A 17,142-nucleotide genomic window follows, 5' to 3' on the forward strand; every position below is an offset into this window, starting at 1 on the left:
AAGTGTTAGTCGCTCAGTCATATCTGGTTCTTTGCAACCCCATGTTCTGTAGCCCCCCAAGATCCTCTCTCCATGGAATTCTCCAGGCAAGAATACTAGAATGGGTTGCCATTCCCTTCTCCAGGGGATCTTCCTGACCCAGCGATCAAACTTGCATCTCCTGCATGGCAGGCAGTTTCTTTACCATCTTATCTACCAGGGAAGCCCAAAAGTCTGCTCTGGAAGTCTTTCCAACTCCTAATGAGTACCACTTAACTGGCTCTACAATAGCTGAAGACATTCAGCTCCCAGGACCTTGGCCCACAAACACCTGGCTTCTGTCTCTAAGGACACTGAAAACTGCAAACTCAAAGTGACCGACAGCTGAGTACATCAGATTTATTTTCTGTCTTGTCTCTGTGTCTCCCAGGGAGGGTCTGGAGAAGCTGCGGAGCTGAGAAATAATAGGGTCCCAGACTAGGGAGCTGGGGGAAACAGGACCATCTGAGAGAGGGAAGGAGTCAGACAAAGAATAGGAGGACTGAGCACCAAAAGGCTTGGAGAACAGCCGTCTCATTCAGCCTCTTGGTCCTTGCTTTTCTCATCTGTAAAAGGGCAATGGGCCAGATGGGTGCTTCTCTGAAACAGGGAGCATCAAAGCTCTTAAACAAAGGAGTGACTGCAGCATAATGCTTAAGGAAGCTGTGTTTGGGGCTGGTGCACAGGCTGGTTTCAGGGAAAGAAAGCAAGCCAGCAAGACTTGCTTCACAGATGTGCAGACACCCAGATGTGAGTGAAGGGGGCAACACTCAGGTGCAGAGAAGGAGGTGGTCCCTGCTGCAAAAGAGAGGTTACTGCTGTTCCCTGTGTGCTGAAGCGAAGACCTCCACGCTCACCTGGGCCTCCGCACTTCACTCACATTGACTGACCTTCTTAGGATGCCTCCTCCTCTCCCTGGTCCAAATTCCCTTTAAATTCCAGATTCTGCTTCTTAAAACTTTCACACCTGCTCTGTCCACCCATCCACACCTACCTGCCACTGTTTCCCACTTGGTTCCCAGGCCTGCTCCTGGAAGTCCCAGAAAGTACTATGCTGGCCTTGCATCCCCTCTCGTACCCAGCTGACATCCACACCTCATCCAAGCTGCATGCCAAGCCTCATCCTTCTGCCCCCAGAGTTAGATTCCTCCTCCTCTTTGCTTCTATCATCTCTTTACCTATTTCTTGCATGTATCACACTGTATTTTATTATTTTTTTTTTTTTTTGCCTACTTGCTAATGTTTCCACCTTCCCTATAACAGTGTGAGCACTTCGAAGACAGGAAGAGGCTGGATCTTAGTCCAATCTGTGCTTGTGTGTTGTGCTAAGTCGCTTCAGTCATGTCCAGCTCTTTGTGACCCCGTGGACTGTGGCCCGCCAGGCTCCTCTGTCCCCGCGATTTTCCAGGCAAGAATTGTGGAGTGGGTTGCTATGCCCTCCTCCAGGGGATCTTCCCAACCCAGGGGTTGAACTGCATCTCGTATGTCTCCTGCATTGGCAGACAGGTTCTATACCACTAGCACCCCCTGGGAGGCTCTAATCTGTGTATGTGCTCAGTCGTGTCCGACTCTTTGTGACCCCATGAACTGTAGCCTGCCAGGCTCCTCTGTCCCTGGGGTTTTTCAGGCAAGAATTGTGGAGTGGCTTGCCATTTCCTCCTCCATCTGTGCATAGTGCATGGTATATAGTAGGTGCTAGATAAATACTGATGAGTGTTTTAATATAATTGATTGAATAAGTGGATAAACATCTAGGTCCAAGAGAGGGGTCCTTCTGGCTCCAACCCATCCCACAAAACAAGATCACATTTCGTGTTTATCCTAAAGGTTTTTTGAGTTGGGATAAGAGTTTATCCTAAACTCTTAAAGAGTTGTTATCACTGGTCTACTTTCTACATCATCTATAATCCATTCCATTGGTTCATACACACATATGCACATACACATACATTCACAATCACACACACACACACATGTACACATTTCTTCCCTGAGTAGATCCCAAAGAAAGAAATATCCCTCCCTGTTCTGTCCCCACTCAGACAAATCAATTCTAAGCACAAGAGGAGAGAGCCCAGGCCGTGCAGGAATGGGCCAGATGAACCCAAGCCCATGCCTTAGAAGTAAGGCTCTGTGGAGCAGGGTAATTGCAAATTGGGTTTTCTCACCTGCCTGGCAGCTCTTGGCTTCCCCTCCTATGCGAGAGGGGCACAACCTGGCTCAGAGGCCTCCCACATTATTCTCCCCTCCCAGGCAGTCTGAAGGGAGCCCACTGGCTAAGCTCTGGCCTCTGCAGGCCCAGGCAGAGGGACTGGGCCTACAGAACCACTTCAAGGACCAAGCTTTGCTCCTCTGCCAGGTCCTGCCTGCCAAGACAGGTCCGTGGAGTCATTCGTGGTACTCACTAGCACTTGTGCAGCTCTTCAATTATTCCTGTGTTACTCAGTAGCCCCCAGAACACTGCAGGAGAATCCAAAAAGTTGATTCCAAGCCCACCCTCCCAGCAGGGACTCCACTGGAGCAGCCCGGGGTTATGGAGGCTGGAAACCAGGGACCATCTGTCCCCCAGGGATAGATGAGACCCACTGTGGCAGAGGGCCTCCCTGTCTGCCTGTTTTGTTCTCATCTTCTGTGGATGACTGAGATGGGAGGGAAATCCCACATCATTTACTCCAGGTCCTCCAGCCGCTAGCTCAGTGCCAAGAAGGCTGGTGGAGCCCGAGTTTGAGTGCCAGCATCAGTGTGCTGGGAAAAGGGGCTTAGTCCATCCGAACACTGGTCTCTAGTCCCTGTCCCGCCTCCTGAGTGGTGAGGACTAATCATATACGTGAGTGGACTCTGAAGTATTAAGGGGCATGTCAGTGTGACTCGGTGGGTCACAGAAAGCTGTCTGTACTCTCCCTACAACCAGACAGTTCAGGGAGAGGGACAGAAGCCAGACCCTGGCTCCAAAGAGCTGGTTCCTCTCTACTGCTTGCCAACAAGGTAACCAGGGAAGACAGCAAAGGACAGACTTCCAGACTGAGGTCCCCCAGGGGCCTGAGCAGGTGTCACCACTGAGTCAGGACAGAAAGTGTCAAGTATGTTGGGTCAACACCTCCTCACAAGCCAAACAAGCAAAGCCAGAAGATCGAGAGCATGCAACCCCTGAGACGCCTGGTTTTTAAATATATGTCTGAGCAGGCCCTGTGCTAGTCTGTTCTGTGTGTGTGAGAGAAGACAGAAAAGTAAGGGAAGTTGATAATTACAGTTTCTAACCCGCTGAGAGCATGGCAGAAACTCATCTAGAAACATCACCCCCCACCCACACCATACTCCTTTACAGCTTTGATTATTATACACATGAACACACCTCCCATCGTCCTTTGCCCTTTCTTTCAGGATGCACAGAGGCTTGTGTCAGGCTTGCAATGACTCCCTGGTCTTCCTAGGGAGGCAGGCAGATGCCCCCTAGCCTCATTACACTATTTGACCTGAAGGTTAGTTTAAAGCAGGCAAGCAACCAACCAACCAACCAACCAACCTGCAAACACTAACCTTTTTCTCCCTTACTGTTTCCTCTGTCCATCCCTTCTGCCCTTACTCCTTCATGACACACTCATGGTGGGCTCACCCCATTTTGCTCCTCTGAGCTTATTTCTGTCAGGCCTCATCCCCTTGCTCAGGTCTGATTCAAGCCTCCCCTCCCCCATGGAGGCTTCTGCCACTCTCTCTTCTCTGAATACTGGGCTACTTGCAGCTAACCTGTCATTTTTTAAATTAACTTTTATTGGAGTATAGTTGCTCTACAATGCTGTGTTAGTTTCCACTACACAGAAAAGTGAATCAGCTATATGCATACATACATCCCCTTTTCTTTGGATTTCCTTCCCCTTTAGGTCACCACAGAGCACTGAGTAGAGTTCCCTGTGCTTTATAGTAGGTTCTTATGGTTATCTATTTTATACACAGAATCAACAGTCAGCTATGTGTTTTGAACACTTAACCATGCCAGGCATTCGTTGTGCTAAACCCTATGAATGAATTTTTATTTCATCTTCCCTATAATCCTATGATCTTTATTCATCATATGACGTAGCCAAGGCTCAAAAGATTACATAACTCACTCAGGTTCACACAGCTAGTAACTGGCAGAGCCAGGATTCAAGACCAAGGGTCCTAACTCTAAGCCAGTGTGGCCATGTGCAAAGAGAGTGGCTCTCCAGTCCACAGACCAGAGTTTGAACTCAAGCTCCAATACTAACAACCTTGGGGAAGTCTCAACACTCTCTGAGAATGGGTCTCTTCATGTAACTGCACCAGCTGTGGTTAGCCTGCAAGGAGCTCGCCCAGTAAAGGCCACGCCCCTTTCCTGGTCTCTCGCTTTGCTATAACACTCCTTCTAATGCCTTGTTCACTCTGACCAATCATCTCACAGGCAGACTGGGCGATCAGTCCTGTCTACAGCCACAACACCCTGAACGTGTCCAATCTGATCTGATCTCGGAAGCTAAGCAGGGTCAGGTCTGGTTAGCACTTGGATGGCAGGGAGATCAGTCCCTTCAGTGGGACACCAAGGTTTATGCTCTGGGTTCCTACAACCTACATAGCTACTTCAAGGGAAAGTTACATAAATGTTTAAATTGGTTAATCGAAGTCTTTAGAAGGATGCTTCATCAAAAACATTTTTGCCTCTGTAGGAGTCTATAACCCAGACCAAGTCAAGCTTTCAGAACCTGCTCTGCTCTCTCCTGTGTGCTCTCCCCCTCCCCTGCAGCCCCTTCTTGCTGTGATGTATCACAACGTGCCAGCCCAGGCTGACTCCGGCTTCCTGCCCAATGCTCACCTTCCAGCTATAGCACCAACCCTCTTGTCCCAACTTGTCTCCTCCATCTGAATCCCTGCAACCAGGCCGGGCAAGCCATGCTCCTCCTCTTAACAGGAAAGAGAGAAAAATGTTTCAGGTCTCCTCTCTGTGAGATTGAGCACGTATTTCTCCTATCCAGTCCTGTCTTTCCAGCCTCTCTCCTGCTCTCTTCCTCAGCAGCCCAGCCTTGGGTACTTACCACCTTTTCCAGTTTCCCATCCAGCCCCTTAGGATTCTCGATTGTTGTGCTCATCTGGGGGAAGAAAACATCAAATAAAGGTACTCATTATTTTTGAACATTTGACTTCACAGTACCTCTTACATGACTCTCAAATATTGAGGTCAATACACAAAAAATCATTTAAATTGCCTGATATTAAACACTCTGACCCAGAGAGGAAAAAGCTTCTTGAATGATAAGTTACACTGATACAAGAGATACAATGACAGGTTTCCAAGATGAAAGTAATGGATCAGAAAATAGAACAGTAGAGAAAACAGATGAAAGGCAAATAACCCCATTTGAAATCCAAAGCTTTCATTTTGGGGGAAAATATTGCCAAAAGCACTATTTTGTGTTAAATAGATCATGATGAGAGGAACACACACTTGCCACCTTCTCAAGCTTTTATCCCCCAATATACATGTCCCTCAGAGAAGGCAATGGCACCCCACTCCAGGACTCTTGCCTGGAAAATCCCATGGACAGAGGAGCCTGGTAGGCTGCAGTCCATGAGGTCGCTAAGAGTCGGACACGATTGAGCGACTTCACTTTGACTTTTCACTTTTATGCATTGGAGAAGGAAACGGCAACCCACTCTAGTGTTCTTGCCTAGAGAATCCCAGGGATGGGGGAGCCTGGTGGGCTGCCAACTCTGGTGGGTCACACAGAGTCGGACATGACTGAAGCAACTTAGCAGCAGCAGAAGCATACATGTCCCTTTCTGTCTTTAAGTACCGTGGCCTTTGTTGTGACTATTTCCTGGACTGTGATGCTGGCAATGTAAGTACTGTGGGCACCTGTGGTTGGACAGTGCCACCTGAGTGACAGAGCCAGGCTCATCAGACCCCAGCTTCCCATCCACAGGGTTAGCGAGCCAAATACCAGCCTGCTCTCCCCTACACTGAGAGCTCAACATGGCTTTCAGTAAAAGAGCACATAGTGGCAAATACTTAACCAGTACAAATAAAGCATTTTATTTAGCCTAAGATTTAAACACATATGAGCATAAAGCCTCTGAACCACTGTTCTTTCGTTGCTATTTATCACAGCCTAAGCCAGTCTTTGAACTTCTCAGGTTTGAGCAGTAGTGCAATTTTCTTTCTTTCTTTTTTAACATTTATTCATTTATCTATTTATTTATTTGGCTATATTAGGTCTTAGTTGCACTATGTGGGATCTTCATTGCAGCTCATGGGCTTTTCTCTAGTTGCAGTTCAAGGGCTCTAGAGCTCAGGAGAGGTGCATGGGCTTAGTTGCCCCGTGGCATGTGGGATCTTAGTTCCTCGACCAGGCATCAAACCACTTCCTCTGCATTGGAAGGCGGATTCTTAACCACTGGTTGTTTCTCAGTTTCTAAGTCATATTTGACTCTTTGTGACCCCATGGATTTTAGCAGGCCAGGCCTCCTTGGCCTTCACTGTCTCCTGGGATTTTGCTCAAACTCATGTCCATTGAGTCAGTGATGCTCCAGGCTCTATGGTAGGGCTAATGATGACCTCCTCCAAGAGGACTTATGCCAATATGCCACACCTCCCAGGACTGCTGCTGCCAATGCCCCTGTCCTCACAGAAGACCATTACTAACCCATGTGTCCACAGGAGACCCTCAGACACTCACAGGCAGGTCTGGCTCAGTCTCCTGTGGGGTCATTGCTCTTTTGCCCCAGGTCCTGGTGCACACAAGGTTGTGTTTGTGCCCTCCCAGAGTCTCTGGTGGGTATGGGGTTTGATTTTAATGTGACTGCACCCCTCCTACTGTCTCATTGCTGTTTCGCCTTTGTCCTTGGACATGGGGAATCTTTTTTTGGTAGGTTCCAACATCCTCCTGTCAATGAATGTTCAGCAGCTAGTTGCAATTTTGGTGTTATAGCAGAAGATGAGTGCACGTCCTTCTTCTCCACCATCTTGAAAATACATGTAACCAGTGGACCACCAAGGAAGTCTCACAATGCAATTTCCTAACTTACCTTCAATCTTCTTGGAGATGATCCTAGAACTTTCAGTGACATCACCAGGCATCAAAACAGTGGGGTCTGTCTTGTACTTTACCTTTCAAGTGCAAATAAAAGAATAGTACTGTTCCTGGTTTGCTCTAGAGTAAATAAAAGCCCTATCATTTCAGCCCTATCACATCTCTGGACCTTTGGAGTTTCTATATCTCATCACTTCAGAGACCGGAAGATTCTTGGTCACATAAGGCCCCTATGTGCCCATGTCACTCCTGTCCTTCCCTTCAGAAGAGGTCAACTTGCCTCACTTCACTGCCTCCCTAACCTTGACCCTTTGCCCTGTGGAGCAGGATATGCTTACTGATTGACCAGGTGGCACCAGTAGTAAAGAACTCAACTCCAATGCAAAAGGTATAAGAGACACAGGTTCGATCCCTGGATCAGGAGGATTTCCAGGAGGAGGACATGGCTCCTCCACTCTAGTATTCTTGCCTGGAGAATCCCATGGACAGAGGAGTTTGGCAGACTACAGTCTATAGGGTTGTAAACAATTGGACATGACTGACACAACTTAGCACACATGCACAATTGGTACTTATTTGTTCCAACGGTTTTCACACTGGCTTCTCACATAGCCTGCTCTTACATAGTACTAATGAAGAGTTAAGGTCTTAAAAACCACATTTGGAAAGAATTCTGTGAAATTCCACAAGAAAATGGGAAAAGTTTTAAATGTGAAATTAAAGTGACTGAATAAATAAAGATAATAGGAAATTACTGAATGCAGGGCTGGTTTGACAGAGGAGACAAAGACCAAATGTCCAACTGAGAGCAGAGCTAGGTATGAGTCCAGATCTCTAATGGTGGAGTTCAAAGATGATACAGTGAGTTGGAGGGAGCCAATGAAGAGCTTGAGTCAGACATTCATGTGCCTGGGAAATCAGCCACAACAGGAAGGTTCAGACAAGTGTCGAGAGTCAAAAGCAGGAAGTTAAGTCACAGAGGGCAATCATCACCAATAACACATCCTAGAGTGCCAAGCTCTCTGTCCTCTGGCATCTACTCTGTGTGTGTTTGTGGTCAAACCAGGTACATATAAGTACATGTGAAACTAGAGAGAGAACCACAGCCCTGATGTCAGTTGCTTCTAATTAACACAGGAGCCAAGGAGTTAGATGTTCTGTTGTTTATCTAGTAATCCTCTGAAGTTCTATCAAGCCCCATCTCCTGATGCTTAAATGCCAGTTCCAAAATAGGAAGATTTACTCTCAAAACCAACAGATGTTTGGGCTGTCATCATTATGCTTGTTTTTTAAAGTCATTTGCAATTTCACTGTGAAGTCCTATCTGTATGATTTATTAGAAATCACTTATATAAGATTATTTGGAAAATCATACTAGTCATGAGGTATCTATCTGTCTCAATGATTTGTCTTTTTACTGCAATGCAATCTGGCATTCTGTAGGAGCATTTGGTCAACTTTCCATCTCATCAAACTAAAAATGTTCTAGAAATCTCCCAGACTTTTTAAGGTGGCCTTAATCAGATACCTCAAATCAGTTGAGTTTCATGAAAGGTAAGACTAATGTTTTCCATCTTAAATACAATGCATTCTCTAATTAGTTATGGGGTTAGCCACTTAGCTCTCTGGACCTCAGTTTCTCACATATAAAATTAATCAATAAACTACATCATTGCCATGGCTCCTAAGTTCTAAGGATCTAGTGATTTTAAGTACTTTGTTAGCTATCTTGACCAAACTCTCATCACAGGAGACAAACAGGCTGCAAAGACCAAAATTCTTCTCTGGTTTATAGTGTCAGGGAGAAAGAAATTTTCCATTCCTTTTAGGTTCTTCTGGCTAGTCTAAGAATTGAATTGACAGGAGAAACATTAACAGAAGAAAATCAAATGAAAGTTTAATAATGTGTACATGATAGAGACCCAAGAAAACAGAGTAACTCACCGAAATAGCTAAAGTCCTTACTTTAAAAACTGTCTTTAATCAAAGACAAAAATGTATGTTGGGTTTAGTGGTTTGGGACTTCAAAGGACAAGAAGGCAATTCACTTGAAAATGGAAAAGCAAATGTCTGGTAAATACATGTTTGCCGGGCCACCACAGAGACAATGGGTGGAGCGGACTCTGGTCTGTAAGCCCTGCAGAGTCTCCCCCATCACACTTAGCCAGGTCTCTGGTGTTAGCTCTGTTTCAGGAATAGGCCTCTATCTAAATTCTTTTAGGCAGTTAGGGAGAAAGTTCAAGTTTTTTCCTGAGTCTTTGGGCATTGATTGTTTTCAGCTCAAAATAATCTGCCTGCCACACTTTCGGGGGTGGAAAATTTTGCTCCCCTACAATACCCATTAGGTCAGAGCCAACCAGTTCTGTTGTTTGGGTTACTTGCTGCTAAACACATCATGATCTTGTCCACATCAAAGGTCATCTTCTATTTTTCTGCCCATTCACTTGGCCCCATTTCATCATTACCAGAGGCTGAGCATCTTAACTCCTAAGATGCATATGGATTCTTGCTTCTCTTACCAGATCAAATAAAACTCATAATTGTTGCAATTACTGAGTAAGGCCATTTTTCATAGCTCTTTGTTCAAAAAATGATCTGAATTTTTGTGATGCCTTTATTGCAGTGAATAACAGTTACAGATTTCAAAGCACTTTTTAGGCCTTATCAGACCCCTCACATAATCCCATTTCCTTTTTATCATAAAGTAGTTTAGGTTTCCCTGGTGGTTCCAAGGTAAAGAATCTGCCTGCAGTGAAGGAGACACAGATCCGATCCTGGGTCAGGAAGACCCCCTGGAGAAGGACACGGCAACCCATTCCAGTATTCTTGCCTGGGAAATCCCATGGACAGAGGAGCCTGATGGGCTACACTCCAGGGTTTCACAAAGAGTTGGACACGACTTAGCGACTAAACAACAAGTTTGTTACACAACATTCCTGTGAAAAGTCAGAGTGTTAGTCGCTCAGTTGTACCCTACTCTGCAACCCCATGGATTATAGCCCACCAGGTTACTCTGTCCATGGAAATCCCCATGTGTAAATGACACAATATTCCTACCCATGTGTAAAAGTTATAACAAATTTTCTTCTAATAAACTTTAGCATGAAACGTTATCAAATTCTTCCTGATAATCAATTTTTTTTTTCATTCATTGTACCCCTACCCAAACAACTTACCTGGGGAAAGAAATCTGGTAGACCCTTGAAGCATGGATCCAGCTTCCAGGTCACCCCTGGATCTAAGAGCTGCAATGATCTTCAGGGATCACCTGTCCCACTCACCCAGCCCTGAGCATGGGGTCTTGTTCCCAGTGACCCAAAGACACCCATCTCTCCAGGGCTTCCTGGTTCAAGGTGCAGAATCTTTGATTATGGCTCCTTATCTCTGCAAGCTCCCCTGAGTAGCACCTCAGCTCATGGTTTCTGATTTGCACATATTGGGTCCCACTGGATGACTTTTCCTGATGTCTCTCGTAAGCATTTTTTTCTTGCTTCAAAGAGCCCTTTCCCCAAGATGGCTGCTTTGACTTAATGAATTTGTGCCAGCCTTTGTGATCTGCTGCCAGGTTTCCAGGAGGCAGCTTTCCTGGGCTTCAGTCAGCCTGTTACAGAGGCCTCTGGTCTTCCTGCCGGCTGTTTGTTCTGCTCCTTTTTTTTTTTTCCTAATTAATGCCTATGTCTTAACTGAGTGGCCCGTTCTCAAACAGAGTTACTGAGTGATTGATGTGTTTTGTTGTGTTTTCTCTTGGAACCCCTCCCGATCTGCCCAGACTTGAATTAATTAGGGTTTGCTCACTGTTGCAGAGTGATTCGCCCACCAGGTATCCCTTACATCAAGCCCTGCTCACCACTCAGAAAAACCACAGCTAAGATACTGCTTGGCAGGTCTTAGTGCTCACAGGGTTTCCAACTGAGGGTCAAGGATAGCTCAGTGGTTGAGAGCTTGAACTCTGAGGTTGGCCAAAACAGCCTCTGACGCAACGCTCCTAACAAGGTACTGAAGCTGCCTAAACTTCAGTCTCTGAGCCTATAAGAATAAGAGGACCTACTACATAGAAATGTTGAGAAAAATAATCAAAATCATGCATGGAGAACATTCAGTACCTGGTAAATTCCAAATGAAATGTATTACTGATTATTCCACTCAAACCTTGGAGACAGGTAAATAGTTCATCTTACCCCCAGATAATGGACAAAAACACTGAGCTCAGAGAAGGCACATGCTCACCCTAGGCCACACAGTCTGTGCACGAGTCATGGCAAAGCCAGGACCTGAATTCAGGTCCTCTACTTCCTAGACTCACACTCTTTCCACTTCACCAGCAACACCTCTCAGGGCCAAGACCTGTGTCCTCTACAACAGTGATTCCCAAAGTGTGGTCCCCAGACCCATCGCATCAGCATCACCTGGGAACATGTCAGATGTGTTGGTTTGGGGGTCCCAGACCTAATGAACCAGAAACTCTCAGGATGAGGCTCAGTAATAGAAGCTTTAGCAAGGCCTCCAGGGGACTCACACACACTCACATTTGAGAACCACTGCTTTGAAATAATAATGCCTCTCTTGATCTAACTCCTGAGATGGGTGGTCCATAAATCCAAATGTGATTCCAACCTGAGTTACCCTTTCCAGCTCTGATATTATGCTCGCCAGGAATTTGTGGCTGATACCTACTGACAATGTTCAACTGTGTTGTGGTTCTCACATCTGGACAAACATTAGAATCACTTAGGGAACTTTTAAAGTGACACAAAGGCCCACTGCAGAGCAGACAGAGTTCAGCCTAAATTGAAAACCCCAGCAAAAGAGCTGCCCTGCACAGACTCCACGGAACTGTGCTGGGCTTGGGACATTACAGCCACATTAAGGCTTGTGTGTTTTACAATCCACTTTCATTAAATTGGTTTCTTTCCTTCCTGTGAACCTTGGCTCCTCTGCCTGGTCAAGCCCTCCACCTTGCACCCACTTATTTGCACAGCTGCTAGAATTCACACAGAGGTGTTGACTTAGTATATCTCAGCTGTGCTGCCCCTGTCCACACCCAGGGCTGTCCTGCTTGATCTAAAAGGTCATGACAAGGTATGATAAATATTAAGCATTGACTCACCATTGTTCCTATTTTTCTTCTAATAACTTAGAAAGGATCAGAGAAAATTGTTTTATGATCATGTTGGAGTATTAAGGATTCTAAGCTCATTTCCAGGCCAACCAGAGTCACAACCATATACCCAGTCATGGTTACTAAGAGCACAGTATCTTGACCCTCTCATTGGACAGGAGCATCTGGCTTGGGCCCAAGGCTATAGTAAGGCCTTCTCTTCCAAAACTCTATGGATTGAACATCAGTTGCTTTCTAAGAGGGCCAGCCCTATTGCCCACCTGGCTCAGAGAAGGAGGCTGAGCAGCTTGGGGTTGCATCACTCACTGCAGGAGGCCTGGCCACCATCTTTACAGCCCAGAGCAGAGAAAGATGCTAGTCTTTACCGGAGTCCCTCCATAGAAGTGACCCACCCACTAGTGACATTCTAGTGATTATCATAGAAGTGGATTCTAGTTATTCATGAATAAGGCTTCTGGAGAAGAAACAAACAAACAAAAAAAGAATAGGGAAAAAGGCAGATACTCCGTTCCCAGCACATTCCAAGGAGAATCAAGGAGTTGGTGACACTGAACACTGTACAGACCAACGAGAAGAGCTTCTCTCTACGCATTGCAGAGCCAGGCTGTGTGAGGCCCAAGCCCCACATTGTTGGAGAGAGGGAGAAGAGGCTCACTTTAAGAAAGAGAAAACAAAATTACAAATATAAAATTAGACATGGAAGTACAAAAGACACCTTGTAAGTGAGGGCCTCAGCTTGAACTTCATTTGCTGGGACTTCCCTGGTGGGAGTGGCTTCCCAGTGGCTAAGACTCCAAGTCTCCAACGCAGGAGGCCCAGGCTCAGTGCCTGGTCAGGGAACTAGATCCCACATGCTGCAATTCAGAATTCACCTGCTGAACTAAAGATCCCGCAGGTCACAACTAAAAAAAGATCCCACATGCCACAACTAAGACCGAGCACAGCCAAATAATTTTTTTTTTTAAGTTTCATTTGCTGCAGAATAAATTCACCTCTACCTAGACTGGCTTCCCTGGTGGCTCAGACAGTAAAGCGTCTGCCTGCAATGCGGGAGACCCGGGTTCAATCCCTGGGTCGGGAAGATCCCCTGGAGAAAGAAATGGCAATCCACTCCAGCACTCTTGCCTGGAAAATCCCATGGACAGAGGAGCCTTGTAGGCTACAGTCCATGGGGTCACAAAGAGTCAGACACGACTGAGCGACTTCACTTCACTTCACTTCTACCTAGACTTTACTTTTTAAATTGCTCTGGACTTTTTTAAATCACAAAAGTGATTGAGAGCACTCAAATAATGGAGTTTATGCCAGTTACATACAGGGATCCTGCGTAAATCAAAGACCCCATATATTGATCACCTCTCAGTAAACATCTTTCCCAAATGCTAGATGACTTTCCACCTCCTCAGTATCTTCAAGGAATATATTCTTTGACTTTTAAGAATAAAGGGTATTCACAGGTACAAACACAAAGACAAGCTTTTAATTTATTGACTTTATTTTTATTAGGCAATATAGTCACACGGTTCACTGTTCAAAAGGTACAAAGGGTATACAGTGATCAAGTCTGTGTAAACAAAATGCATTTTTATGCACTTCCCTAGTGGTCCAGTGGCTAAAAATCCGCCTGCCAAGGCAGGAGATACTGGTTCAGTCCTTGATCTGGGATGATCCCACATGCTGTAGGGTCACTAAGCCCATGCACCAAACTACTGAGCCCATGTGTCCTAGAGCCAGACGCTGCAACAAGATAAGCCACTGCAATGAGAAGCCCATTTACTGCAGCTAGAGAAAGACTGCATGCAGCAACGAAGACCCAGTAGAGCTAAATAAAAGAAAAAAATGTATTTTTTCTATAAAAAAGTAAAATTAAAAAAAACAAAAATACAGAAAGAATCACATTTAACCCCATGATCCAAAGTCAAAACTTAAGATCTAACATATTCCAACTAAAGTAGATAAAGGTGGAGGTTTATCCTTTTGTCTGCTTGCCTTTCAATTTCCTAATACCTAACACCTCTCTCGATAAAGGACAGAAATGGTATGGACCTGACAGAAGCAGAAGATATTAAGAAGAGGTGGCAAGAATACACAGAAGAACTGTACAAAAAAGATCTTCACGACCCAGATAATCACGATGGTGTGATCACTGACCTAGAGCCAGACATCCTGGAATGTGAAGTCAAGTGCGCCTTAGAAAGCATCACTACGAAAAAACCTAGTGGAGGTGATGGAATTCCAGCTGAGCTCTTTCAACTCCTAAAAGATGATGCTGTGAAAGTGCTGCACTCAATATGCCAGCAAATTTGGAAAACTCAGCAGTGGCCACAGGACTGGAAAAGGTCAGTTTTCGTTTCAATCCCCAAGAAAGGCAATGCCAAAGAATGCTCAAACTACTGCACAATTGCACTCATCTCACATGCTAGTAAAGTAATGCTCAAAATTCTCCAAGCCAGGCTTCAGCAATACGTGAACCGTGAACTTCCTGATGTTCAAGCTGGTTTTAGGAAAGGCAGAGGAACCAGAGATCAAATTGCCAACATCCACTGGATCATGGAAAAAAGCAAGAGAGTTCCAGAAAAACATCTATTTCTGCTTTATTGACTATGCCAAAGCCTTTGACTGTGTGGATCACAACAAACTGTGGACAATTCTGAAAGAGATGGGAATACCAGACCACCTGACCTGCCTCTTGAGAAATCTGTATGCAGGTCAGGAAGCAACAGTTAGAACTGGACATGGAACAACATACTGGTTCCAAACAGGAAAAGGAGTAAGTCAAGATTGTATATCGTCACCCTGCTTATTTAACTTATATGCAGAGTACATCATGAGAAACGCTGGACTGGAAGAAACACAAGCTGGAATCAAGATTGCTGGGAGAAATATCAATAATCTCAGATATGGAGATGACACCACCCTTATGGCAGAAAGTGAAGAGGAACTAAAAAGCCTCTTGATGAAAGTGAAAGTGGAGAGTGAAAAAGTTGGCTTAAAGCTCAACATTCAGAAAACGAAGATCATGGCATCTGGTCCCATCACTTCATGGCAAATACATGGGGAAACAGTGGAAACAGTGTCAGACTTTATTTTTGGGGGCTCCAAAATCACTGCAGATGGTGACTGCAGCCATGAAATTAAAAGATGCTTACTCCTTGGAAGGAAAGTTATGACCAACCTAGATAGCATATTCAAAAGCAGAGACATTACTTTGCCAACAAAGGCCCATCTAGTCAAGGCTATGGTTTTTCCTGTGGTCATGTATGGATGTGAGAGTTGGACTGTGAAGAAGGCTGAGCGCCGAAGAATTGATGCTTTTGAACTGTGGTGTTGGAGAAGACTCTTGAGAGTCCCTTGGACTGCAAGGAGATCAGCCCTGGGATTTCTTTGGAGGGAATGATGCTGAAGCAGAAACTCCAGTACTTTGGCCACCTCATGCCAAGAGCTGACTCATTGGAAAATACTCTAATGCTGGGAGGGATTGGGGGCAGGAGGAGAAGGGGAAGACAGAGGATGAGATGGCTGGGTGGCATCACTGACTCGATGGATGTGAGTCTGAGTGAACTCCGGGAGTTTGTGAAGGACAGGGAGGCCTGGCGTGCTGCGATTCATGGGGTCGCAAAGAGTTGGACACGACTGAGCGACTGAACTGAACTGAACTGAACACCTCTCTAGTCTTCTAAGCAAGGGGAAGAAATGGGCTTCCATAAAGAAAGGCAGAAAGAATGAAGCATGGCAGCATTTTGTGGGGAAAATAAAAAACTTTTGAAATGTACAGAGGCCTCAGCACATATCCAGTGATCTAGGAGTCTAGGCCAAAGATACAAATGGCTTTCAGTTCAAGTACCAATTCCATTCCATCAGAGATGACTGCTGTATGGAGGATTGTAAGATGATACTAGGCGTGGTATAGAAGAATGACTAACAATCCATTAGCCATATCAGTCATGGTCACAGAAGGGCAAAGAAATGATCTGAATGCTGCACATATGTCATAGTGATGTAGGGGTGGGTTAAACAGTGACTAAAGAAGTATTTAGAGTCAGTCCTCCAAAAGTTCAACTAAATGAATGAATTAAACCAAACAGAGATGAAGACTACCCAATCCTCATTGTGTAGAGAGGCTTAGGAAAGGCAGGTTGCCTAAGGGTGGGCCTCCAGCCTCCCCATAACCTCACCCAATCCTATATGTTCTTGGTAGCTCTCTCCCTGTAGCCCTTTCCCTCCTCTGTCTCTGCAGGCTCCCCTCCTCCTGCTCTTGCCCATCTCCCCGCTGAAGCTCCCTGGTGGCAGGGGCCCAGCTGTGTACATTTCATTAGCTTCCTTTATGCCTTGCACAGCATCCCTGACAGACTATGGACTTTCCATATTTGCCCAATGCACTTAAGCTCTTTTTCTTGGAGAAAGCAAGAGAATTCCAGAAAACATCTACTTCTGCTTCACTGACTACACTAAAGCCTCTGACAGTGTGAATCACAACAAACAGTGGGAAATTCTTAAAGAGTTGGGAATACCAGACCAAGTTACCTGCCTCCCGAGAAACCTGTACGCAGGTAAAGAAGCAACAGTTAGAACCTTACATTGAACAGTGGATCGATTCAAAATTGGCAAAGGAGTACGACAAGGCTGTATATTGTCACCCTGCTTATTTAACTTATATGTAGAGTACATCATGTAAAATGCCAGGCTGGATGAATTACAAGCTGGAATCAAGATTGCCAGGAGAAATATCAACAACCTCAGGTATGCAGATTATACCACTCTAATGACAGAAAGTGAAGAGGAACTAAAGAGCCTCTTGATGAGAATGAAAAAGCTGGCTTGAAGCTCAGCATTTAAAAAACTAAGATCATGGTATCCAGTCCCATCACTTCATGGCAAATAGATAGGGAAAAAGTGGAAGCAGTGACAGATTTTGTTTTCTTGGGCTGCAAAATCAGTGTGGATGGTGACCACAGCCATGAAATT

The 17,142-nt window shown here is 45.3% G+C and overlaps 1 protein-coding gene and 1 long non-coding RNA gene across 3 annotated transcripts in view; one reads left to right on the forward strand and one right to left on the reverse strand.

Annotated features, from left to right (window-relative positions):
* The window catches only part of LOC123328064, a 34,925-nt gene extending 26,303 nt beyond the window's left edge, over positions 1–8,622 (reverse strand). For both annotated transcript variants that reach the window (XR_006542801.2, XR_006542800.2), the window contains exons 1-2: positions 7,054–8,622; positions 5,064–5,117 (exon numbers count right to left, since the gene is read on the reverse strand). This is a non-coding gene — a long non-coding RNA (uncharacterized LOC123328064). The remainder of the gene's footprint in view (positions 1–5,063; positions 5,118–7,053) is intronic.
* Positions 1–17,142, forward strand: part of LIPC (lipase C, hepatic type) — a 164,743-nt gene that overhangs the window by 31,256 nt on the left and 116,345 nt on the right. The gene's annotated exons all lie outside the window — the stretch shown is intronic.

This window comes from Bubalus bubalis, chromosome 11 (genome assembly GCF_019923935.1).
Source record: "Bubalus bubalis isolate 160015118507 breed Murrah chromosome 11, NDDB_SH_1, whole genome shotgun sequence".
Taxonomy (NCBI): domain Eukaryota; kingdom Metazoa; phylum Chordata; class Mammalia; order Artiodactyla; family Bovidae; genus Bubalus; species Bubalus bubalis.